This window comes from Canis lupus, chromosome 2 (assembly GCF_011100685.1).
Source record: "Canis lupus familiaris isolate Mischka breed German Shepherd chromosome 2, alternate assembly UU_Cfam_GSD_1.0, whole genome shotgun sequence".
In the NCBI taxonomy this organism is placed as follows: Eukaryota; Metazoa; Chordata; class Mammalia; order Carnivora; family Canidae; genus Canis; species Canis lupus.
In genome coordinates, this window is record NC_049223.1 from 2519564 (window position 1) to 2547413 (window position 27850).

General features: G+C 40.3%; 1 protein-coding gene across 26 annotated transcripts in view; it reads left to right on the forward strand.

The window, feature by feature from the left end:
• Positions 1-27850, forward strand: part of PARD3 (par-3 family cell polarity regulator) — a 650509-nt gene that overhangs the window by 155718 nt on the left and 466941 nt on the right. Inside the window, exon 1 of one of the 26 annotated variants that reach the window (XM_038529700.1) lies at positions 1812-1945. The exons of the other annotated variants lie outside the window; for them this stretch is intronic. The gene's annotated coding sequence lies outside the window, so the exon portion shown is untranslated. Of the gene's footprint in view, positions 1-1811; positions 1946-27850 lie in introns of those variants that run through there. 26 annotated transcript variants of the gene reach the window in all.

Below are 27850 nucleotides of genomic sequence, written 5' to 3' on the forward strand. Positions count from 1 at the left end.
AGTGCTGACAGAGTGAGGGAATGGGTAGGGACCTAGTGACCCAGGGTGGAGAGTGCTGTTTTTCATAGACTAAGTACAATTTTTTTTTCCCTCTGATGGAGCAACATTTCAGCAAAGGCCCTTGTAGGTATATGAAGGTTTCTGGATCAATTATGAGAGTAGGGAAGTCCTTGAGGGGGTTTACGAGGGAGTGAGCAGATGAGTGTTCTAAAAAGGCAGTTTGGCTCAATGGTGGATCATGAAGCCAGTTCACAGTTCCTGCAGAATGTAGGAGAGAAAAGGTGGCTCTAACTGGAATGGAGAGGGGAGGGCATGCAGATTTGAGCGAGATGGTGTTTAGGAGATAGGGCAATGGGCTGTATTGAATAGCGGGCTGTATGGGTCTGGGAGAGGAGGGTGTCAGGATTGTTGGCCTTAAGGGTTCTGGCAAGTGCAACAGAGAAGGGGATCAAGTTTGGGCAAGAAGGGGGTGATCATGAGGGAAGTTTCAGATACCTCCAGTGGGTCTGGAGTGTGGCATTGAATTTATGTTATTGCGGGGGTCATCAGATTTGGGGCTCATAGCAGGATAGGGAAGCCATCTGGGCTGGAGAAATGGATGCAGGTGTGAGTGAGGAGCAGGTGCATTTTCTGTGGAGAGTGGAAAGAGTGAAGGTAAGAGGGTCTCAGGCTTAGCCTTGGGGCCTCCAGTGTTAAGGCTAGTGTGGAGGAAGGGAGGGGGAGAGGAGATGGGGATTGGAGATGGGCCCTTGCTGTGGAGCGGAGACAGGGAGCCTGGTTGGGTCAGAGGAGGGCTGTCTCTGTGGGGTGGTGATGGAGGCCTGGGGACTGCTGGATGACAGGCTGGGGGACCGGCTAGGGCAGGGGAGGGTTCAGGGTGAGTGGGAAGGGAGGAACCCGTTATCACCAGAGTGGGGTTGGTTGTGAAGGTTAAGCATTTGGAAAGGGCTGCGGCTGAAGAGGAAGGAGGATCCTGGGTGAGTTTCTTTTGGAAAGGATCGGAAAGCAAAAGAACATTTTTAGGAAGAATGGTGATAAATGCGTATGTGAATGCGGTAGTTGGAACGATCAGTGGAGAGGGGTAGTGGATCCGTAAACAGCAAAAGTTAACACAGCATGTAAGGTGCAGAGGAGGAGGGAGGGCCTGGGAGCCATGGGGCCTTGGCACAGGGGCCTGGTGCTGCCCGCCCTGGCTGACAGTTTGTATTTGTGTGGGTTATCACTTAATCTTTTCTGTAGTCCTGAGGAAAAGGTATACGCTTGACAGCTTGAAACGGTTGCTCTTGGAAGTGTCCACTTGCTTGCTGCTGGTAGGTGGGACCTCAGTGCGTCTTCTCTTTCCCTTGAAGCTCTCCAGACTACATCTCCCAGCTTCTCTCCCTTCTTGACACACCATGTACACACAGTTAATGTTACATTGCTGAATATTGTAGTCAGTGAGCTGTTCTCACTAGGCACCTAGTACCAGCTAGTGAGTTAGTTGCTGCATTTCACAGATGATGGGCAGACTCAGGTGAAGAACCGTGTCCAGGTTTGCCCATGACTACTCATGGCCATGCACCCATGGGCTTGCCAGACCCAGAGCATGGGGGGTGGCGGTGTGTGCCGCGGAGAGTAGTGGGGAGGGAGGGAAGGGCAGGGACCTGTCCTGAATGGCCCTTGGTGCTTTCTTCTTTCTTTCCAGTGTATGTTCTGTGTCTTCAGGATGTATCACTCTAAGGGCAGGTGTGAGACTTTATGTGGTATGTGATCTACTAGTAAAGGCCATTGTTAAGTGAATGATTGGACTAGAACACAGAACTCAGAACTCAGATTTTCTTAGATACCATCTTTGCAGAAGTTAGCATGGGAAGGACCATGTCATCTTGCTGAAGAAGAAAGATAATCCCAAACCAACCTGAGACAGGCTTTCCAGGATTTATTCTCATTCTCCAAGTGCCGACAGGTACCTGCGGGAAGACCTAGTTGATTGAATTGCTTTGCAGCTCTGACCTCTGTGGTTTCCTCATTGGCCTCAGATGTGTGTTTAACATAAGTAAAAATTCAATATCAGTGTTCATTTAATTATAAAATACAGGATGCTCATGGTAAGGAAGTCATACCTCACAGAATAATGAAAGGAAGAAATTAGATGTACCCTGCTATCTCTATCCACATTTCACTCCCCAGAATTAATCATGAATATCATTTTTTTTTCTTTTTTTTGGTATCTGGGCAGATACCTCCAGAAATTTTATTTTATTTTTTTTTATTTTTTTTTATTTTTTCTTTTCCTCCAGAAATTTTAAATGTACAGATAAGCCTACAAAGTATTGTCTAATGCAATTTCCATTTTAAAAAAAAATGTGTCATTTGAATCTTTTTCTTGATGAGTGCATGTTGGACACATTCTATTCTTTTTAATAATTGAAAAGTATTCCATATATTTATTAATATATCACAGTTTCTATCTTATCTTCCCCCCTTCCCTCTTTCTTTTCCATTAAAAACAACACTGCAGTGGACCTGTTTGAACACATACCACAGAATATATGGCTGGCAGTGCAATTGCTAAGGTCAAAGGGGGAGTGTGCATTTAAAATTTAGATAGGTAAAAATGCCTTTTTAAAGGTGATGTTAAGTTCTAGCTTCACAGAACATTAAAATCTTCCAAAGGGCCAGGCCAGGGATGGTGCAAGGTGCTGCTTGGCTTCTGTGGGACCATTACTGCTAATTGTGTGCCCCTCCTGTTCTTTCCTAAATTGCGCAAGAGGCAGGAGGATGCTAACCCAAGGAGTTGGGGTTTACTTCTGCCCTTTAATATAGAACCTTGGACAGTTTTTTGGAGGGAGGTGGAGGGAATGTCTGTCTTCTGTGTGTGTGTTCATATAACATCTACTGTTCGTTAAGCATATGTGCTAGGTGGATTCTCATAAGAACCTTATGAGGATGGCTGCTTGGAAGCTGAGACCCCAGGCCCCTCACGCACTCCATGGTAGAGCTGAGATCTGCTTCTTACCCTACCTCCTCTCCCTCACACTGATGAGAGAGATGCTGCAGGGGCTTCTTCAGTCCTGTTTTTGTAAAAGCACATGTTCTCTTTTTCTCTTGTATTTTCCTATGTGTATTTGAAGGATCGGTGGTTGTAATATATACTGTATTTGTAACATATACTGTGTTTTCCCACACACATTTTTCAAGAAGAGGTTTTGTATCATCTTTGTTCACTTTCATGCCTAATCATATCTTGCTTCACAGATGAAAATGAATTTGAAATGAGAAAATTTTAAGTATTATGCGTGGCATGAGGACTCCAGGCCTAGGAAGAGATATTCTTTGAAATAATGTCATATATCCTTATCTCATATTTTATATTTCTCTTCTAAGAATTGTGAAAGAATTTAATTTGATTTTCCCTAGAGGGAAGACTATAAATCATAAATACTAAACAAAGACAAAGATGTTTGTAGATGATTGAACTCAGTTTATAACTGATTTTCAAATCAAAGGACACTGCTGAAAGTGTAAGTTTTTAATGTGCTTTGTAAAACCAGGTTAGGGGACTAACTATCTTGAGACTAAATAGTTGAGCTCTTTCGTAATATTTTTATTTCAGAATACCCAAGAAATGAAGGTTGAGACTTTTGTTTTTAGGGTGTGATTCCCAGACTTTCCAGCAGAGGTCACTGCCAGTTTGTGATTAAATAGCATTGCTGGCAGCCAAGCCTGCAGTGCTTTCCAGAGGAAATAGGTCTGAGTGTGATGTGAAAATAGTTAGATTTTATTTTAGAATGTTGTCATGAAAATTATTATAGGTGTCATAATAGCATTTTTAAGGTATCTCAGAAGATACAACAGTTTCTTGCTACCTAGGTGTACTGAATATTTTACAGTTAGCTACTTAGTGTAGTTTAACATACTATGAGCACTATTCCTAAGATGTGGCTTGATTCTCTCCTCGCCCCTCCTCGCATTTGCTTTTGTTTTATAAGGAAAATCTTATGAGTTATGAATTTAAGAGACAACTTTAATTTTTGGAATGATTTTAACATGTAGCAAAAAAGGCAGGGAGGTTTTTTACTGGTGGCTTCATGACTTCCTGTTGATTAGTAATTGTTCTTAAATTTTAAGTGTTTCTCTGCTTGCTCTGAATCTGGCAAGTGTACTTTAAATGGAGAATCACGTAGCCTAGTTAAGTCCATCTCTATCTCCCCTTCTTCCCAAAGTGTCTGAATTGTTTTTATGTATTCTTTGTGTACCAGACTAACACAAACATTATATCCTGTGGACATTGAATTGTCCCTGTTTTGTTCAGTATAAGGTTGGTGGGGTGCAGTGAATGTGTGAATGTGTGTTATATATATGTACATGTTTAGATATGGATACACCTTTGCATAAGTTTTTCAGTATGTAAAAGTTTAAAGTAATGTGTAGATGTGACTATATGTTTCTGAGTTTGAGCACAGTTCATACCTGCAAACTTGATTATTTGATGCCCATTAAATACCATTGAATTTTTAGGAGAGATCGCTATATGTTTTCATAGGTTAACTTTCGGATGCATTGTTTTTCTCCTTATACTCATTTGTGTCAGGCTGTTTTCTTCTGCTTGCTCGGCTCTGTCCTTCTTTAGAACTACTGTGCCAGAAGCCTCCGCCAGAGGGCAGCATGACTGCACACTGTCCAGAGAAAGTCTCCGTGGCTTTCTTTTCAGTTGGCAGGTGCGAGGGGGCACTTGTGAGAACAAAGCACATTATTACTGAACACAGAAACCCTCAGTGACAAAGCATTGTAATGAATTCAAATATCTGATCCGAGAAGTTCTCAGAGTTCTGGCGACTGGTCTCCACAGCAAGGCCTGCTACGCTCCATCACTTGTATAGACTAACACTTGTGGATGGGGGTGAGCTACACTGTGAATGGATGTCTCATTGTAGAACTTTCAAATTCTGTGTCAGGCCTTTGATAGCAAGCTTTGTTTTAAAGATCCCATGAATAGTTTTGAGGCATAAAAATGAGATAGTTGGGAGAAAGCTTGCTCTCTGGCTTCATCTTTGTTTTTGAATACAATGAAAAATACTTGCAGATAAAAGCATATAGATTACTTTATCCATTTTGATTGGGTCCTTGCTAACAGGTTTATTTTACTTATTGATTTCTAGAAATAAAGCAGACACAAAATCAGACCGTATAACTATTACATCCTTGGAAAGAAGTGCATTAGTGTAAATCTAAATAGTATTAGATTTGTTTTTATATCATTTGTGTAACTTGTGTCTTAGACTGCCATCTTGATTTTCGGTTTTCTTTTGGGTTTCGTGCCTTTTTTTCAACTTTCTTATTGCCTAACTTAGAGTTTTGAATGTGATAAGGCTTGGCAAACATTTGTCTAATAGGTTTTTATACTGTAAGCAACTGCAAAATCTGTCCCCTCTCCTTAGTTCTCACATTTCACATACTTTTCCCAAGCCACACACTGATGCTCCTGCACCAACCTGCCTGCCCCTTCGTGTCTGTCACAGCAGGCAGGACCTTTTGTATTAGCCATGTCACCTGCCCCTCCTTTTCTTAGGTGATAATCCTCCACTCCAGCATGCAGGCAAATTAATGCAGAGACATAGCCCATTGTGACAGAAATTAACTTATTCTACTAACTGGTTGACAATACCAGGCTTGATGGGAACTAGCACGTTATCTTCAGCATCACTATTACTTTGACTCTTAGCGAGATTGTTTGAGGGAACATTTGATTTTTTAAATTTTTTCCTTCTGCCTGGCAGAACCCCTTATGCAGGAAGCATCTCAGTTATTTGTCTTATGCTTTTGAAGCTTCTCACCAGCTGGATGGGTGAGGTGCCCATGGTGTGTGTCGGAGTGACCACCATGGAAGTGTTGGCCACAGGCCCTGGTGGAGAAGGTGGAGCTCGTGAGAGTGGTATGCAGGCCCATGTGGACTTGGACAACTAAGGTGATGTGGAGATGAGAGCAGAGTAGGCCAGAAGATGTGGAGATGCCGAATCTTGCTAGAGAGGATGGGAGAGGTTGTATGTTGATGTCCTGGGAGTTAGGCCCTTTTCTTTGGCTTGACCTGATGAAGACAAGCCCTTCAACACATGGAAGGCATAAGTTTATCCTTCAGGCAGAATACGAACAACCATTGGAGAGGGAATTAGAGTGAGTGAGAGAGGCTGTGTGTGTGTGTGTGCGCGCGCGCGCGTGCGTGCATGCATGCGTTTTAAGAACAGTAGATTGAGTATAGCAATACTTATCTTTAGAACCAAACATCCTTGGTTGGAATATGACATGGGGGTGTGTACAGGCTCTGGGCCCATCAGGCCTGTACACACACCCAAACCCTGTGCTGGGTTTGAGAGTCTAGTCTGTTACATGCCATCACCACTGTTACCTTGGGTAGTTTTAGAACCTTCCCAGATTTTGTGTCCTTGTCTGTATGATTGCTACTCATAGGGCTCATGGAAAGGTAGTTGTATTGTGTTTATAAAAGTTCTACATAATATCTGGTACATACCACTTGGTGCTCACTTGTTTGTTTCCCTTTCTGCATTATCTCTTCAGATTGGATTAATAGCAAAGGGTAAGACTTAGAGTGTTTTCTCCATGCTTGTTAACCCCAAGGTGACCTGAGGGATGTGTTCAGAAGATAGGTAGCATAGTTTTGAGTCTTGGCTCTGTATCAGGTTGTGTTCTAAGTGCTTTTATTATCTCACTTAGACCTTGAACAGCCCTCTCAGGCTGGGACTCCTTGCAGCTGTTATCCTCAGTTCACCCTGAGGTCACTGAGGACAGACAGAGGGGTTAAGCAACATTCCTATGTTGGGAACAGGAAGAGGCAGGACTCACACGTCCCCTGTGTGGTCCCATGTCCTCCACAGTCCTGCCAGCACCTCTAGCTCAGAAAGGTAGCCTGGAGCTGACCTCAGCAAAGATAGACTCACCACTACCAGTATTTTCTGGCTGTCACACCTTGAAAGTCTATGCTTGTCCCATTTTTCAACAAATTCAATCCAAGTATAGGCAGTATGGTGGAGAGCAGGCCCCCGGGGGAGCCACCTTTATCTAGTCTGGGATTCCCTTTCCTTCTGTGGGCTCAGTCCGCTCTCTTCTGTTTGGAGCAGTGTTTTAAATAGGGACATTGTGAGCATGCTCGGGAGCTGCAGTTAGGATTTAGGATTTGGGCACCCAGTGGAGGAACCCATTCTTCAAGCTGGGTGTTAGGACATTAAAGTACCTTTGTGTTCCAGGGCACATACTCTTGCCTTGAGTGATGCTATCTTAACTTTGCCCTCACCTCATTCATATTCAGGATGTCACCCCTTGCTTTTTGATGGCTTTTGTTCCTAGCTCTACAGCTTCAATCTTAACTAGAAATCACCCAACAAATTGAAAAGGCTTCCAATTCTGGAATGGTGTTTGGTGACTTGCATTCAATCCATCATGTATTTGAAAGCACCAACTTTAGGGTCTCTGCAAACAACAAAGCTCCATGTCTCCATGTTTCATTTGGGGATGTTTTTGTTTTCAGTTATTTATTGTGCATGTGAAGAGACTTTTAGCCACGTTTTTGTTTCCTTCTTGCTAAACAGAATCATTCTTGAAAATCTTGCACCTGCCTTACTCTCAAATCTCTCTGTTCCTTTAAAGCCTAAGGGCCTTTTTTTTTTTTTAAATTAGTAAAGTAGTACATACTCGTGGAAAAAGAAAGTAGAGAAATGTGTAAAGTGGAAAAATAAATAAAAATGCCCTGAATACCACACCCAATCTCTCCCTTGGAGGGAAAACACAATTATCTTTTTTTTTTTGGCTGCATCCTTCCAGAAATTTTCTGCACATATATGAGTATTTTAAACATCCCCCCCCCGCCCACACACACACACACACACACACACACACACACACACACAAATTGTTTCCTGCTATACATATTTTTCTGCCAATATATCTTGGATATGTTTCTGTATCAGCAAATATAGATTGATATAGATTGACTTCATCTGTTAACAGCTCCTTAGTAATTAGGGGATAATGTCTTACAGTCCTCCTATTTTCTTGGTTACACAAAAAAAGATGCTTTGGATATATTCATGTAGCTCTCCCCATGCTACTTCCTCTTTTCGGTCTCTTTCAGTTCTGTGTCGTTAGGGAAAGAGTTTCATTTGCTAACATCATCCAATCTTAACATTTCATAGCTGTCAGTTGCCTCTGTGTGTTTACTATAGTTACCTTTTTACTAAGAAAAGGATGGGCTTCGGTACTCAAGCTGGAACGAGACAGGCCAATGCAGTTGAATCTGGAATTGAAGGGAAGATATACAGTAATAACTTTATTTTTAAAAGTTTTTAATGTAAATTTTTTTTAAAGTAACCTCAATGCCTGATGTAGGGCTCGATCTCACAACCCCAAGATCCAGAGTCGCATGTTACACTGACTGAGCCAGACAGGCAGCTCAGGTATATAGTAATAATCTTTTATTCACAATCTTGAAGCCAGAACCTCCAACCTGGGACTTGTGAGGATTAGAGTATTGCCCAGTTACTTGGCCAATAACCCAGGCTACCTTTAGACCTTACCTTGCTGCCTTGAGCTGTCTTCCCTGGAGCTACCTCTGGATTTAAAAGGAAGTAAAATGGTACTCCAATAATGCATTAGAAAATCATAAAATTATAATTGGCTCCTTATATTTGAATCAGTGTAAATATCCTAAGTGTTTTTATGACGTTATAGCTTGCTAGGTTTATTTTCTAGAACTGTATGCTATCAACAATTTGTATTTGTGTGTAATCAGTGTAATTAGCTTTTGACAGCATGATATTCTCATTTTCAAAATATACTCTTTTAGCTAACCCATTTCTAATTTCTCTAAAGGCAGTATTTCTGAGTTTTATCTACCTAGTGGAAATGCTGGAGAAGTTAGTGCTGGCAGCATTTATCTACAGTTGTCTGTGTGAAACTGTTCATAGCCTCCCCCCTTTAAATTTTGCTTCCTGGGGATCCCTGGGTGGCACAGCGGTTTGGCGCCTGCCTTTGGCCCAGGGCACGATCCTGAAGACCCAGGATCGAATCCCACGTCGGGCTCCCGGTGCATGGAGCCTGCTTCTCCCTCTGCCTGTGTCTCTGCCTCTCTCTCTCTCTCTCTCTCTCTGTGACTATCATAAATAAATAAATAAAAAAATTCAAAAAAAATAAAAAAAATAAATTTTGCTTCCTGGTGTATCTCCTATTAGCCCCTTGAAACTAAAGTTCGTTTGTTCATTCTAAGTCAGGTGCAAGCATGTGGGGGAAAGTGCCTCCTGAGTCTGCTAGCTGATGAGGGCTGTACCAGTCTCTGTGGCATGGATTGTGGGGTTGGAGTCTGGGCATGGGTGAGCAGGGACAGGAGGAGACCTGGGATAATGGAATAGGTAAAGTTAGCGAAGGGCCAGTTGCTGAGGCTTTAGTAAAGTTAGTTTTTTGTTTTGTTTTAATAGAGCACTGTGTTTAATTGTCTCATACTGATGTTTAAATATAAGTGCCCAACGTTCCCAGATACATACCAGCCCTGCGTTATGTGAAGCCAGAGCAGCAGGATATGTTCTCTGCCTTTTGGCCATTCCTATGATGCTGCAGGTGTCAGTTACCTGGGCAGGCAGTGGGTGGGCGAGTGGGGTCAGGTCCTTCACTGGCTCTGCAAGGTAGGGAACGGAGCTCTCAGACCCCCTCTTCCCACTGTCCTCTCCTAAGGGGGGGCAGGCTGATTGTTTGGTCCCAGAATGTTTTCTCTTCACTTCATCTTGCCTCTCACCGTAGCCTGATCCATGTATTTGCCTTGCCATCATTTATTTGTCTTTTTAGGCCATATAGGATTGCGTTTTTGTGCCAAAGTTAGAAGAAAAAGTGCTGGATTGGTGGTTGAAGGGCAGCAGGGGAGAGGCCCAGTGGGTACATTTGGAAAGTTGATCACAAGGGCATTTTCACTCAGAGATCATTTCTGCTAGTTATTGGAATATTAGAATATTGGAACGTCAGGATTTTCATTTGCTCATTGTAATGTGGCCTTACACAGAAAGGCTGAGCGCAGACTGAGATGCCCCGGCCTGGGCTCGTGGCTGGGGTTGGCCATGTGTTTGGAGGTTGGGACTGGACCTGAGAGAGGTACCTTCCTGCAGCGAGGCCCAGGTGTTGGACAGGGTGCTGGGGACTGTGGCTTAAACCTCCATGGAGCAAAACAAGGCCAGTAGCATATGCAGAAGGAGATCTGTTTTTCTAGTTTTGGGAAGTCAGGGAACCATTTCCATTCCAATTAAACTTAGGAACTACGAGCAGTTGAAATGATTTTAATTTCTAAAATCCTGGATTATCGTTGTTATGTCTGCCATTGTAGATCTCCTGTCTCGTTCCCTCTCTCCCCACCCAAGCTTCCAGTTTGATAGGCTGTATGGTTAGGGAACTTTGGTAGGAGCTGCATGTTTACCTGGGGAATACCAGCCACGTGCAGCTGACTACAGTGGGGACAGCTTTGTGTGCTTGCGTGGATTGGTTTTTAATTATCTCCTGCAGTAGGTATTTACCTAAATATTACATACTAAATATATTCAACACCTAAATATCCTCTATCTGTAGTATTTGGTGAATACGTGCTCTGAACTGTGGACCTCAGGAAATCAAATTATTCAAAAAATAGACTTAAAACTCCTAATGAAAGCTGAAGGTCTTGAATATTTTGGCACTTGTAGTTTTAAACAAGTCACTAAACAGAGGGTTATGACAACCATATGAGGCATTTTATCTCAAACATTTGGGCTACTGGGTGGTCTCTTTTTAATGGGTCTTAAATAATGCAATGCAGTATTAAGTTTGATCAATCTGTGTATGAAACGTGTGCAGCTGGGGGTCTCTGTGACATTTTCCTGTAGCAGATTAGAGTTGATGTACTTTCTGAGCAAAGGAGCATATTCCCAAATACGGGATTCGTGGACCTTAATGTGTGTGTGTGTGTGTGTGTGTGTGTGTGTGTGTGTAAATGAAAGGGGGAAATACCCCTTTGTGCTTTTGTATTACTACTTTGGTATATGTAGACTAAGGGAGTTCCTCTTTTTTTTTTTTGGCAAAGGCTATAAAGAGAGATCACATTAGTATAACCTTTGCTTCCTAAGGTGTGGATGAGTGCATTGTGGTTGGAATTTAATTTTAACAGGTTTTATCAAACTGCTAGAAGATATTGAAAACGTTTAATATGAGAATCAGGGGCAGTAAATCAACGCAGCCTTGTTAAAATACATGTCCGTGGCGCATGGGTACGGAGGGGAAGTGTGTTTCTGCCTGGGGACTTTTCATTACAGCACCAATCACGCACATTACTCTCACCTCATAACTCCGCCATGTTAGATGGCTGCTCGGGGTTGTGGTGAAGGAGGGATTTAACACTTCACTCTGACCCTTCTGGGGGAGGGTTTAAAGACCTATTCTTTTACTTATTTGTAGGTCATTTGGCTCTTCATGGGGATTTTTAAAAAAAGCGTATTTAAAATATGTAGACAAGTAATATTAGTGTTACCTATGACATTGAATGGTATCTCCTGAACCCCTTTCATCAGTGATGCTTTTTTTCCTGGCTCTTCATTTTTCCTCTCCTTTCTGTTTTATTTTTCCTTTTTGTTGGCATCCAACTTTTCCACTGTCCCCCTTACCAAAATTATATGTTTAGGACACAGGTGTGGCCTCTCGCATTGATGAGATGGCTGTCAGTGTTGGGGAGCAGGACTATTAAAGCCCTTTGCTAGCCAGTCCCTGTCTGTCAGGCTAGGTGAAGCCTCCTGAGGGCAGGGCTGCCTTGTGCTCCCATTACACCCCCTAAATTGACTTGGCAAACTGGCCCTTGTGCGAAATCTGGCCGTTATTGAAACACAGCCATTCCCATGCCTGTGTACCATCTGCGCCTGCTTTTCGCTGCCACAGCAGTGGGTATTATTGAGTAGTTGTGATGGAGACTGCATGGTTCACAAAGCCTAAAAATATCTACTTTCTGGCCCTTTACAAGAAAAGCTTGTCGGCCCCTGCCCCAAATCATAGCAGGTATTCAATAAATGTTGAACTCATTAACATATTAAATGTGTCCCACCTGAGTTTTACTTAATATGGAAACAAAACCACTGGTCCCTGCTGCTTGGCCTTCTTGTACATCCTGGAGTGAAGATGCATCAGAAGATGAACTTGCATTTCATCCATAGGATATAGCTTTCTGTCACATCATTAGTACATGCAAATATTGTGTGAACTTCTCTGCAGCACCTCTCCAGAGGAAAAGGGAAGGATTGGGGAAACGGTGGCTGAACTTTGAAATATTCTGAATATTCTCTAATAGCATGGATGACCATCCCATGTTTTTTGAGAATTAGCCCCTGCATCTTGGCTGTGTGGGTCCCAGGAGAGTCAAGCGGATGAGGGCAGAGCATGAGAACTGCACCCCTTTCTGCCTGGGCTGCAGATTGAAAGGCAGCCCACCCCTGCAGAGAACCAGCTAATGTGTGTACAAACAGCTTCAGATGCCAAAGGATTGATCTAGCAGCTTGTGTGTGCCTACTTGTGCCCCCCCCCCACCTCCATTTCCTCCTGAAATCAATTCTCTTATTTCCCTAAGACTTCAACATGTCTTTTTGGGAGGATACAACTCAATACATTATAAACGGGCATCTCAGATCAATATAATTCAATAGGATACTTGGCTTAAGAAGTGGAATCTTGTAAAATATGGCCTAGGTCCAGCAGATAGCTTCCATATCTGAACCTACACACAATTGCTTGGCTTCATAAATGGGTATAAGTGTTGATTATATTAGTTGTGACATCGTTTTTTGGATGTATACTTTTAGTCATTTGTGTTTTTGGATGTGGTTAGAAAGAAGGGACTGTTGGAAAAAGCATGCTCTGAAATTACAGTATATACAAGTATGTTAGATGTGAGGGTCATAGCCATGTTCTTCTCATGTGTTTGTCATTTCTTTGGCTGATTTTTAGATGTTTGTATCCAAATATGAGTTAAGGCCCTCAGACCAGTCAGGATTTTTTTCTGTATTTTGCGTTTTAGTCATAACATACATAATGCATGCTCTGTGAGTGGTTGGTGAGACTGTGCACTGCCAAAATTGTAGAGTTATGAGGTAATTACAGAATAATGTCCATTAATATTGTGTTTTCTTTCTCTTTCCTTCCTTTGTCCTCCCTGTAAAGAAGGAAAGATTAAAAAGGAAAGCTCTTATGCCCATGAGATTCAGAGACAGATGAACAAACAGGCAGGCAGAGAGAACACTTCCCCACACTGAGAGAGGAGAAAGAGAGAGAAAGGAAGCAGTGCAGAATGAGTGATTTCAAAAGGTTTGCCAAGTACACCTGCCATTCCACTCAATGAACACATCTGAAAATGAGGGACGTGGGAGTCTGCTCTTGCCTTGGTCCTACCTCCTTTTGGCTGCCCAGTGTGCATCTGGCTACACTGAATGTAATTTTGACATTTACATATTCCTTTCCCTTTTCCCTTCTTTTTTTGGAGGGGAGAAGGAGTGACCCATTATGATCCTTCAACACATGCCAGCTACTTTGTGTTTCAGGCAACCAAACCAAAAACAATCTGTCCCACTGCTGGGCAGTTTGAAGAGATTTTGAGAAATAGAATCGAATAGACAAAATCTTAGCCATTTATTCTCTTAGGCTTCAGAACTTAACCCAAATTGAGATAGGATTCTGGCAAAGTTGACTTTTTACTTTGAATCTCTTCAATTTCATTGTTTTCAAAATTTGAAGTTAACTAACCCTCCCATTCAGGTCTCATCAATGTGATATAACTAAATAAGGATTTCTCTAGGTACATCATGTAGGCTTAGGTATTAGACCAAAAAAGCCACGGGCATGGAAGTTGGTAAGACAGTGTACCCAGACACCTGTTACAGGTCTTGCCTGGAAAAGGTCTCTCCTTGACTTGAGATTCACTAGTAAGCAAGGCTTATGCCTAGAAGCGTCAGGTATGTAGTTGGTATTCAGTAAATATGTTATATAAGCTCTTTTCTGATCTTCAGTTTCTTAATCTTGTTATGTAAGAAAAGTAATTCCTGCCTGCTCTACTCATAAGAGATACTAGGAGCTTTCCTGAGAACAGTAAAATATCAGATATAATGAATCACTCCCCAAATTCAGAAATACGTAGTAGGGTCTCAGTAGAATCCTAATGGCTAAGCATGGCCCAGGACTGTGGACTGCACGAGAGGTCACCTTTCATGGCTCTTGTATGACTTTGCCCAGAGCTTAGAGCTGTTGATACATGCTTGTTGAGGGCTGGTGACTCACACCTTTGGCCTGAGCCCTGAGAAGCTGACATCCCTGTCAGGGTGCCCTGGGCCTCTGCCTGGGTTGCATTTGAGGTAATACCATGTGGGAGGCTTTATCCCAGCTGGGCTGGAGTGTTGCCTCCCTACAGTGGGTTGTAGTGTCCTGGAAGATGTCCCTTGGTGGCCCTCCCTTGTGCGTCCCTTGGTGGCCCTCCCTTGTGCAAGGGGTAAGATGCTGCTGCTCCTGGGGTCTCTCTGGGTGCCTGTTTTGTAGAAGGATCTGAACCGGGGTAAGGGGCCAGCTTTTCAGCCTTGTGACTATCATCCTCTTATCTGTAGAGAGGCCGAGAGGAACAGGTGTAATGAAAACCTTTCCTCCTCTCTTGGCTACTCTGGGCCACCCTCTTGGGGTGAAGGGGGAGGCTCCCTTCTGGGCACAACACCCGTCAACATAATGTGGTCGTACTGACTGTGTTGGCCTCTGGGTGCACCTGTGGCATCGTAGAAATCTCACCTGACCCTGGAGTGACATGGCTTACTCTGTTTCTGCTTTGGATATACAAACGGGGACTGTTTATCTCATTTTGTGGCTTTGAGCAGAAATAAATCCATCTGAGAAGACTCTGCCCCTAGTCACCACAGACCCTCTTCTTTGTGGTTTCTACCCAGTTTCTTTTCAAAAAGTTTCTCTTTCCTCACAGCTGTGGGGCAGGGGTCAAAATACGCTTATTACATAAAAGCTGTGTCTTAGGGGCATCTGGGTGGCTCAGTGGATTAAGCATCCAACTCTTGATCTTAGCTCCAGTCTTGATCTCAGGGTCATGAATTCAAGCCCCACACTGGGCTCCATTCAGGTCATGGAGCTAACTTAAAAAAAAAAACAAAACAAAACTGTGGCTTAAATTCCAACTGCTACTTTTCCAACAGAAAGGCCTTTTTTGCTTATTGTTTTTTAACACATTTTCCTGCTTTAACCAAGAAGGGCTCAAACATTACAGTGGATGATACAGGTAGCCAGGAGACGCCGTTTCCTGCTGAAGCATAGTGGGTCTTAGGATGATGGTGTAAGACACTGGCAGTAAACAGTGTGTGAAAGGTGGCAGTGGGTGCACGGTCGTGTGCGGGTCCTGTGGGCCAGACTGTGAGGGCGGGTGCAAGGTCCAAGCAAGGAGCATGGGTGTGTGCGGGCCGAGGTTGCCCCCACGGTCCTAATGGAGGAGGCAGAGCTTGGGCGTCAGGGTTGAGGAATGTATTGAGGGATGTTCCCAGTTAAAATGTTTTCTTGCTCCGTTTGGTTGATCCGGGGAAGCACAGTCTCTTAGTTCCCCTTTGGTAAAACACTTTTGTCCCAGAGTCATTACATTCAAATGCCTGGTTTTCAGTTAAAGTTGAAGATTTAAGTTATTTTAAACAGGACATAATGATATAGGGGAAGAAGTTTGATAGCCTATTAAAAGATGCGTGGAAGACTCCTATTTTGGTTTTGCAGAACTGTTAAATAATGCATATATAATGTGCATAAATAATCATGTGTCTGGAGAAAAAAGGGTCTGCTATAAATAGATGTTGTCAGACGGGGGTGAAATGCAGTTCCTTCACCTGTGGGAACAGCCTCGGGTGGTGTTCAATGGCTTCTGCTGCCGTGTTAACAACACAGCTGCTTGGAAGTATCAGTTTTCCCTCTCGGGCTGTTGAAGCCCATCTTATATTCCCATATGCTTATGTGTATCTTCATAGAGCATTCCTAGGGTAGAGTTTTCCTACTTTGTACCCTTTCTTACACTGCCTTCGGGGCCAGACATGCTGAAGGTTCACGCATGACCTGCAAACGCTGAAGCCTCTTATACATGGCTGGAGGGCTGGAAGACAGAGAACATTCCCCCCTGTCCATTTGTCAGGGGGAGAAAATCAATAAAATAAATGAAAAAGCTCTTAAAGAGCAGGATTCACACTCCTCACCAGGAATTATTTCGGGAGGATTATAAGACATGATATTAGTATGAAAGGGTTCTGTGCACTAAAAACACACAAAAAAACACAACCCATACCATACAAGTCCTGTCCTGCATTTCATCCTAGCAAAATAATCTTGTTTTCCAAAAGCTTCTTGTTTTTGTAAAACAAGCTAAAAACAACTGACTAAATTTTATCCAATAAGTTCATTTAACCATCGTTTATTCAGTGTTTATATTATGAGCCTGACGAGGCTAATTATAGTAAATAGCTTGCTTACAGATACAAACTCATTTTTATCTCTGATGTGAATTTTTCTTCTCCACCATAAAAAGGGGAAAAAACTCTTTTCTTGTAGTTGATAGTATCTAATTCATCCTTTTTTAACAACAACAACAACAACAACAACAACAACAAAACCCCAATTGAAATAGCCTTTTAGGTGAAAGTTATAATGTAGAATTATTTTCAGAAATTTCAGACAAAGAAACACGTCATTTCCTTTCAAACATATAATTTTCTTATTTTATATCCTTTTTTATGTTTAATTCATGGTATCTGGAGGCTCTGGAATTTAATTAATTAAATTTAATTTTTAAAAAAATTTTATTTATTCATGAGAGAAACAGAGAGAGACAGACAGAGAGTGAGTGAGTCAGAGACACAGGCAGAGGGAGAAGCAGGCTCCATGCAGGGAGCCCAGTGTGGGACTCCCGGGTCTCCAGGATCACACCCTGGGCTGAAGGTGGCGCTAAGCTGCAGGGCCACTGGGGCTGCCCTGGGTTTTAATTTAAAACAGCATTGGTCTGCAAATCCAAAATAGATATTTATATACAATTTATACAAAATGTATAAATTGAAAAAATGAAGTTCTTCAGAATAAATGATGATCGTGGATTTCTGTTCTTGGAGTGTTTTTCACATGAAGTTCCATAGGATATCTTTATTTTATCTGTTTCTAATAGATGTGTAATGCTGCCTTGTTTAGAGGATTTCTTTCTTTTAAAAAATATTTATTTATTTATTTATTTATTTATTTATTTATTTATTTATTTATTTATTTATTTATTTATTTATGATAGAGAGAGAGAGAGAGGCAGAGACACAGGCAGAGGGAGAAGCAGGCTCCATGCACCGGGAGCCCAACGTGGGATTCGATCCCGGGTCTCCAGGATCGCGCCCTGGGCCAAAGGCAGGTGGCCAAACCACTGTGCCACCCAGGGATCCCCCTAGAGGATTTCTATTTTTTTTTTTTTTTTTAAGATTTTTTTATTCATTCATGAGAGACACACAGAGAGAGGCAGAGACACAGGCTGAGGGAGAAGCAGGCTCCATGCAGGGAGCCGGACGTGGGACTCAATCCCCCGTCTCCAGGATCACGCCCTGGGCTGAAGGGCAGGCGCCAAACTGCTAAGCCACCCAGGGATCCCCTCTATTCTTTGTTTTTAGCAAGGAATGTGGTCAGGTGTAATATGAGCTTGATTTAGGTTAAAATTATCTAACTGAAAATAAGAGAAATGGCTACCTTTAGAAGTACTTGATTCTTCTAGTGATTTTAAGAAATGTGTAAAAAAAAAAAAAAGATGTGTGAAAATTAAATAATGATTAAATAAATGATGGAGATTCACACGTTGATTGAGAACTGTTTAGCATGCACAGAATGTGATGTAGACCTGAGCATTATGGGCTGGCTACTTATTTTATCACCATGCATTTTATTTAAAATTTTTTAAAATTTTATTTAAATTCAATTAACTAACATATAATGTAACATCAGTTTCAGAGGTAGAGTTCAGTGATTCTTCAGTCATGTGTAATGAGTACTGGCTATTGTATAACATGCCCTCCTTAGTGTCCATCACTCAGTTATTAATATGCATTTTAAATGAGTATATGTAGGTACACAATCTTTATTCAGCTTTGGTACTGGGAAGGAGGTTTAATAAGAGAAAAATCTGACATTAATTTTTTTATTTTCATGCATAATAATGATTGCATTTGTCCTTATCAGAATAGTCTTAACACAAAGATTTCTAGAGAAACATACTGCACGTGCCTCTTTAGAAAGCACAGTATTTAAGTAAAAAAAAAAAAAAAAATCAGTGTAATGAGAGTTGTGAAAGGGCGTGAAGGTAGAGCTGCTGTATATTGCCAGTCATGTTGTGAACTCAGGTGCTTGGGTTCCATAGTAGGAGTTTCCAAGGGTGTTCTTGAACTGCTGTTAGGCATATACGAATATGTCATGTTCCAACGTTCTGTGTTGGAAATGACTAGTTCTTCAATATGTCCCACTAGGTTTGAGCTGTCTGTGCAAACCTTAGAAGAGAGGGGCTTTCTTGCAATCTCTGTTCAAAGGTTTTTCTTGTATCATTGCTGAGGGAAGGCTGAGATCATGCCCTGGCCTCCTTGGGTAAATGCGTACCAATCCCTATGCTGTGGTCATGCTTGTACCCCGGCTCAGGTGTAAGTGCCAGGATTGTTTCAGGGGATTCTATTGTGTGATAACAAGGGAGTACACGTGCCACTATAGTGATGTGGGTTGTGGGTTTTTTTTTTTAATAAGTAATGAGAGCTGTTGTTTTGTTAATTGAATCAACTTTGAATCAGAAATTTCTCACTTCTCTTTCAGGATTTTGAATTGCTTTAATTAAAGAGTGTCCTGAAATTGTAAAGCAAACTTTCATCTGTGTATCTATGAAAGTTTTAAGCTGATAATGTGTAAACAGAATAGAAATGCAGAAACAAATTGGATTCCAAGGTTGATACCATGCACCATCCCGATTTTGACTTACCTGTTTTAGTCCTCAAACAGCCTCGGTGTTTTCTCCAATTGTCTTCTTAATAAGAAATGACCTATATTGCAGAATGAAAAGATAAATTTATGCTAATATTGATTTTAGTTTATATATGGAGTGTCTGAAAGGTGTTGCTCATAAAAGGGGTTCTCGTCCTAGTTCAGACTGAGTGGAGGAAGAGCGAGAACTGCTTCACCAAAACCTCTTTCTAGTGACAGTGAATTTGGAATGAAGTAAATCTGAAAAAGAAGCATGAAGATATGAACGGAATCTGAGATTACAAATGGACATAACTTTAGCTGTTTGGGTTGTTGATGGAGTACGAATCATATGTTGGTGTTAGGGATACAGGCAATGTTTTCTTGAAAAATATATATTTTTGGTAATAAATTGGTAGCATTTGAGAGCAGGAAGCCAAGATGATCAAAGGGAGGCAAGATCATATTGTGTGCCAGTGGTTGATGAACTGGGGATGTATTTCATGGATGGATTTCTGAACAATGTCCATATTTTCTACTTGTTTTTAACTCCAGGTGAGCAACTACCATGGTAGTGGTTGCAGAGGTGGTGGTGGTTTGTGTGTATGTTATATTCCTGGTGCCTGGCATAGGGATAGTAGTTCATAGTAGGTACTCAGTAAGTTTTTTTTTTGAATGAATAAATGAAGTGATAAACCCAGAAGTTGATTCTATAATGCAGAAGCAGAGATAGGCTTCTTCAGTATGGTGGCAAGGAGGAAGCCAGCATCCTGTGTCAGAAAAAGCTTCCTAAAGTGAGAGTGCCCAAAGATTGCTGCAGAAAGCAAGGGAGGGAGGGAGTTCAAGCAGAGGGTGTGGTGGAAATACTGTAGAGGACACTCTAAGATTTTTAATGGGTAGTTAAACCAGATGATTCTAAAACGCTATTTATATTCTGAGATACCATTAAATATTTGAGCATCGACTGTGTAACAGGTGTGAATCATGGGAGGATGGATGGTGGGTGGAGATTCAGCAATGTGAAACATGACTAAAAAAAACAAAATTCAACTGAATAAATTTTAAAGATCTTATTGGCTTTATTCAGTGATTCATGAATTGGGCAGCTTCCCATCTATCTGTTGGAAACTATGATAAACTAAGATAAACTAAGTCTTGGTTTGGTGATATGGGCTTAGCACAAGTGACTCCATTTGGAGATTTCTCTCTCTCTCTCTCTAAATAATTGAGATACTTATATATGCTTGAGATACTTATATAAAATAATAAAAATTTTTAGAAAATAAGACTATAAATATATAATGAAGTTCAGAATTTTGAAAAAAAGATTATACGACAGAGGGAGAGCAGAGCAAGTGAAAACAGGAGTAGGGGGAGAGAGGTAGATGGAGACGGAGAAGCAGGCTTCCTGCTCAGAGCTGGAGACAGTGGCTGGGCTTGATCCTAGGACCTTGGGATCATGACCTTAGCTGAAGGCAGACGTTTAACCTATTAAGCCACTGAGGCGCCCCAAAATTCAGAGTATTTAAACCATTTGTTTATTCAGTAAATATTTGAGTGCCAATAAACATTGTAGGTGTCAGCATCTTCTTTGTGGCTGGAAAGAACAGCAAAACCTAGGAGGGTTTGTTTGGAGTTGGGTCAGACCCTAAAGTGTTATAGAAACACAGGGAGGGGCGTGGAGTGGGAGGAGCTAGGTTACAGGACTGGTGGGGTGTGCTGGACAATAGCAGACCTTGGGGGAAGCGGTAGTTGGTGAAAACAGGAAAGAGACTGGCATCATATTGTGGTTGACCTGCAGTATTAGCCTAGCACTGAGGTGTGAACCATGTAATTGAGTATAGAGGGAGAGGTGTGTGTGGCTCTGGTGGGTTTGAAAGTGAATGCCTCTGTTAGAAATGTTGAGTAGGTGAAAAATGATGTAATCTTAGATATGTGGAGTTTGATATTTTGGAGATCCAATTGGAAATAACCATTCATGGAGCTATTGTATCGAAAAAGACCTATGAAAATTTTGAAATGTTATCTGTTTGGAAATGGCTCATCTGTTTGTGGGTTTAAACATACATTTGGTTCATTTTGGATCTGTTCTTTTCTAGGTTCATTTTAAAATGGATTCATAGGCATTTACCAGAGTGCCATTCTTCCTTTTCTCAGATGTCACTTTCTCATTTCTACATGAATTGTGACTGCTTTGTCACTGTTAAAAAAGTGTTCTCATATGCTAGCTTCAGTGGTGCAAGATGTCAGTTGATGTCACCAAGAGTTGTGAAAAGCTATTTTAGGTGGAGTGGAAATTTTCAGTTTTTTTTTTGGAAATTTTCAGTTTTTAAAGGAGTCACTGTATTTTCGGAAAAGCTGAAGATTTCTAAAGAACTTGTACATTTGTGTATTTCTGTAATGTTGGGAGGTCATAGGTTAAATGGCTTTGGATTTTATTCTGTTCTTTGTTTATAGGTAACTATTAGTAGAACATCACCGAACACTTAGTAAGCAAAATTATATGTTAAATTCTTCACATTTTAAGATAAAGATTATGAAGCCTAAATATTAAAGGAAGTAATACAGGAGCTGTGCTTGTTATCGATTGATGAATGATTACTCCAGGGTTGTGGTTTAGAAAGGTCACAGTTCGGAGGATCCTCTGTTGTAATATAATTTTTGTGCAAGAATATGTAATTGAGTACCAGTATTTATAGAGAGGGCATAGCTAATGCTTAAAATGTTTTCCCTTTAATTATTAAAAATCAAAAAATTACATTAACACTATACAATGTGTGGGACTTGAACTCAGGACCCTGTGATAAAAAATCTCGTGCTTTCTCGATGGAGCCAGCCAGGCGCCCCTAAAATGTTTTCCCTTTTAAAAATTTTAAACCAAATCATGTTTCTTTCTTTTTTTCCCCAAATCATGTTTCTTTTTTTTTTTTTTTTAATTTTTTTATTTATTTATGATAGTCACACAGAGAGAGAGAGAGAGGCAGAGACACAGGCAGAGGGAGAAGCAGGCTCCATGCACCGGGAGCCCGACATGGGATTCGATCCCGGGTCTCCAGGATCATGCCCTGGGCCAAAGGCAGGCGCCAAACCGCTGCGCCACCCAGGGATCCCCCAAATCATGTTTCTTTAGCATTTTACATCTTGTACATTTTACCCATAATTTCATCTAAACTAAGAAATTAAGGTGTTTAAAAATAATAATTTTTAAAAAAGATTTTATTTATTTATTCATGACAGACAGACACACACAAAGGCAGAGACACAGGCAGAGGGAGAAGCAGGCTCCATGCAGGGAGCCTGATGTGGGATTCATCCCGGGTCCCCAGGATCACATCCCGGGCTGAAGGCGGCGCTAAACCGCTGGGCCACCAGGGCTGCCCTAAAAATAATAATTTTAAAGATATAATTTGATCTCTCCAGGCTCTCTGAGTACCTGGAGTATAGCCCTGTGGTCTTTGAGGTGGCTTTCCCTTTTGTGAATTTAAATTTACAAAATTCATCCCCTGAAAACTCCTCCTGCAAACCCACTTTTGTGGTCTTTTAGTTTTTGAAACAATTAATTTGGTTTTATGGACCAAATTACTAATTTATTTATAGATATATTGAAGTGGATTCTATTTTATTTATTTATTTATTTATTTATTTATTTATTTATTTATCTATCTATCTATTTATTTATTTATTTTTAAAAAGATTTTATTTATTTATTCATGAGAGACAGAGAGAGAGAGAGAGAGAGAGAGAGAGAGAGAGAGAGGGGCAGAGACACAGGCAGAGGGAGAAGCAGGCTCCATGCAGGGAGCCTGATACGGGACTCAAGCCAGGGTCTCCAGGATCATACCCTGGACTGACGGCAGCACTAAACCACTGAGCCACGCGGGCTGCCCAATAGTTTCTATTTTAAAAAGTCCCATTAAAATATCAACTAGTATTAAAAATGTTTTAAATATCTGTTAGATATTTAGATAATCTTTTAATAAACTGTCATTCTTAGTTTATTAGCCTTAAACACCAAACTTCTTTGAGGGGTGGGGGCTCACCCTGATTTTCTTTGAACTTTATAATTTTTATTTCTTTTTTCTCTCAGAGAACTTCTTGATATTCTCAAATTTGCAATCTCCAGAGCTTCAGCTCTTATTAACTATTCTTCAGAGCTGGTTCTGAAATAATTTCCCAGAGGTTCCTGCCCCTTCCTCAGAATTTGTCCTGTCCCAGGCAGTGGAGCAAAAGGAGAGAGGTCATAGATACAAATGACTTATGTTGGTTGACTTAAAATATCAGAAGCACTATTTCCAAGAGGAAACAGTTTTTAAAGGGGGAAGAATGCTTTTTGTGTTTTTTTTTTTTTTTTTCCTTTCTCCCAATTTAGCTATTTGCTTTCGAAACCTAGATCTGACTTGGAGATAAACACGTACAAGTATGTGTGTGTGAGTGTGCATGTTCTCATATTTCTGTGTTTATAAACTTTTCCTGTAAGGATGGCCTAGCAGTATACTTTTAGCGATTGCCATAGTTTCAGTAACTTGTATAAGTTAGTTAATAAAAGGGTCTGCTTGACATTATAAACCTGCAGCTTAGGATGCCACGTAATTTTAAAAAGCAAATTTAAAATAAAAATTAACAAAGCTTTAAAAGAAGATGCAAAATGGTTTTCGCACACTTACCCGAAATGATTTCCTTCATAAACTCAGAAGCTTGGAAGCTGAGCCTATAGAATATTGGACAGAAAACTATATTTTTGTTTATTCTACAGGAAATCAATCTATTTGCCCTTTACTGTGGTGCCATATTGTCTGAATTTTCCTTCTGTCTTACAACAGGCAGAAGGAATAAGAAGGCCATACATTTATTAATCCTCTTGATGCTACGAGGTGCTATGCTGTGGGGTTGAATAATTATGATTAATTGTAAGCTGAACCATGTGCATTTCAGAGAGTGGATTGTAATGAAATAAAACTTAATGATTTTAACATTTTGCTACTGGCATGTATTTGTGATACATACCTCTATTCCTACAAGATATACTTTGTAATTGCACAGATGTTGTTGAGCTCAAATTTCAAGCCATAAAAGTTTTGGGACTGCTTTTTAATGAAAATAAGGTTTTATATATCTTTGTACCTCACAAATTAGACCTAAGAAAGGTGAAAACTAAGAGCTGAATCAAAAAGAAAGCAAGTGGTCAGTAGTACACATGTACACACACACATTAATCAGGATCCACTTTTGCTTTCCTGTATATTGTTCACTTTACTATCTTTTTTACTTTTTTACAAAACTGTAGAAATAATTATATATTAATAATTTAAAATGCTTGAAGTGATTGAACAATTATGGGTTGGTTCTGAATAAGCCTTTAAATTTAGGAAACAAAAGTTACTTTGTGTGTTGGACATGACGTATATACGTTTATTAATATTTGGACTGTGAGTAGCTTTGGTTAATTTATTGTCACCTGTGTGGGCTAGGTTCTCTATAGGTGCTTGGAGAATTACGTACATTACCTTTAAAGCTTAATTTGATTTTTATTTAACATGAATTGGGATAGTTTATTTGATTGGCTGGTCCAGTACTTTGTCATTTCCCCTTCAGCTATTCTGCAGCTCTATTGTTCAGTCATTTAACAGGCAGATATCTCAGTGTCTCACATTCTCATTTTTTTTTTTTTTTACATTCTTATTATTCCCTGGATTAGAATGATACCCACCTTGCTGCATTGCTACGGATTAGCAATAATTGTTTCCATTCCTCTTGTCCAGTATAGGACACCAGAATTAAAAAGCTTTCTGTATCCATTATCTTATTCATGCCCTTTGGGGTAGGATGCCTGCCCCAGCTTTCCAGATAAGGAAGTTAATCATCAGAGTTTCCTCTGCCTTGCCCCAGGTTGTACACAGCTCCTAAAATAAAAAATTGAGTTAGGACAATGCGAACAGAGCACCCAACATACTTCTCACACAATGTTGTCATTGTTCTAGATCCATAATGATCATTTGGTAGAAGTGCATAAAGAGCTGAAACCCATTTTTTTTTTTTTAAACATTACATTGTCTCAGGCTGGTTTTGTTTTAAAATCATGGTTGTCCTTTTCCTAAGGAAATTTCTCTCTGACTGATAAGGAGAATGTGTATATACTTAAGTATTTAGCAGTATATTAGAAAAAGGATTTTATATGTTAAATTATTTTGAAATTTTTTATTTTTTAATGTATTTTAAATGTAGCTTTGGAATACTTGGGCATAAACATTTGCTTATATACACTCACATTTCTAGCTTATACCTGTGTTTAGGTATTGCTTACATGCTGTTTATAGATGCATACTGTATTTGAACCTCTTTATTCTAAATGTCAGGCATTAAATTTATTTTCTATCTTTATGGTCATGAATTAAAATAAATTTATCAGTTATTAACATTCCCTTCCTCCACAATTTCCTTATGAAAAATTGCATGTTGGACCTCAGGAGTGGTGGAATTCTTGTGGTTGGCCCAAGATCCAGTTTTTTCCTCTGAATTTCCAATAATTTTATTCTGACTTGCCCTATTAGAAGTTTCTGAGGAAGGAATTCTGAAAATGGTATTAATTTTGTAGTTTGCTAACTTAATTTTTCTGGCCATATTTGCAATTAAATTGAAAGGACGTTAGGAAAACCTATAATTATACCCTTCTGCTTCCTTGCCTAGCTTTCCTCTGTGTGCAAGTTCTCTTTGCTCCTTTTGGTGGCATGGTATTTAATCTGCTCTGCCTTTCAGTTTTGTTCAGATAATGCTTGGTTAGATAATGTCTCTAAAAGGTTATTCTTTCTTGTAAAATATTTTGTATTTCCAGAAAATTTTCACATTTTGAGGATAATGGCATTTAATTGTGAAGTAACTCAGTTGTTAGGCAAAGTAATGTTACTAACATGACTGCTGTAAGGTACAGAGTTGGGATGTATTCATATTTATATTACCTTATGTTTTATGAGTAACTAGTGAACATTGAATATTTCTGAAAGCTATAACTAATATTCCTAACTACCTCAGAATTTTACTTTATGCAGGCATTTAAGCATTAATGAAAGTAAGAATAAACTAGTCCTCATTTTGCCTAATTCCAGATTCATGATCTTCTTCCATTTTTAGGACAGCTTGGCAAGCATCATAAAAATAGACTGTTTTCAACTCTCTTAAGTTGTTCAGGGGCTCAAATGTTTTTAGCATTGAGGCCTTGAAAAGAAAAGTAAACCACTCACTTTTTTTTCTATCATTGCATGAATATATTTCCGTGGGTGCTGCTTACTTTCTAAAAATCATGGAAAAGTTGAACATTTGAAGTTTGCTATCCACACATACACAGTTTAGCCAGCTGAACTTGCAAATATAAATAAGCTTTGTATGTATCTTCAGTACTCAAAAGCTATGAGTGATTTTTTAAAAAAGGTTTATTTATTTACTTTAGAGAGAGAGAGAGAGAGAGAGAGGAGTTGGGAGGGGCAGAGGGAGGGAGAGAATCCCCAGCAGACTTCCCATTGAGTAGGGAGCCCAAAGCAGGGCTGGATCTCATTACCTGAGACCTTGACCTGAGCTGAAATCAAGAGTCAGACACTTAACCTACTGAGTCACTCAGGCACTCAAAAAGCTATGAGTAATTTCTAATTGTTCTGTTGGGTACCACACTTCATGAAACCTAGAGTTAATCATGTAAGTGTTTGGCAATTGCATTTATTCAGAATCAATAAAGATTATGGACTGAAACAAAACAAAATGCCATCACCACCAATATTGTCAAAAAAAAAAAAAAAAAACAAACAAACCCATGCAAACAAAGCAAATTCCAATATGTCTGGTGTATTCTAGGAACTCCCGTAAATCTTCAGTGAATGAATGTAGTTCAACCACGATCATTATAATTCTTGTTATCTTCCTCATGTTTATTCTTCACACAGACATGCTTTTTTCCCTGATGATTAATACAAGTCTGTATATGACACTGGCTTATTTGGGAATATTCCAGCTGTCCTCTCGGGGTAGATTTGTGTTAATACTATCTGCATAAGAATTTAGTTGTTTAAAGAGTGTCCTGTTTCAGCAATGCTCAGCCAGTTTTTGATGAGAACTGCCCTTTTCTGTTGTTTTTTGACAGAGACACAATCTGACCTACACAGCATGTTAGTGGTTGAAAGAGTCTGAATAGCAGCCAGGTAGATAAGTGAGCACCTAAGGACAAACCAGACTCTTACTCAGGACTTGGTTGCATAATTTGCCAGGCACAGTACAAAAAGAATGTGCAGGGCATTTTGTTAAAAAAAAAAAAAAATTATCAGAATTTCAAGACGTTGACAACAGATTTAATCAAGTATGAGGCTCTGTGCTAATGCACAAGTGTATTTCTCCCATGAAGACTGCCATCGTCCTATTCTCTTAACGCTTTCTTGATTCTAATACTGGAGAGCAGAACAGGGTAGGATTGACCTAGCTTCCTCCATCCTGAGTCTTTGAATTGGATGCTTCCTTTCTGCTTAACCTCCTCCCCCCCCCCCCCCCCCCCCGGGCCTCCCAGGGACTGCAGAATGAGCTCAGAGGGGTGACGGATGACACAGACAGAAATGTCTGATAGGTGTGGAAAGATGAACTTACCTCTCATCATTGTTCCCAACATGTTAGGAACAGAAAAAGGATTATGAAAACAGGTATCACCTAGGGTAAATACCATTCAGAATTTGTATAATTATTACAATTTGTATACCACACAGAGCATCCCTTTCTTTTAATCTGTTTATTTTCCATTTATACATTTTTCTCTCCCAATATCCCAGGAAGTTACTTAATTATTCAACTGTTCTTCTAG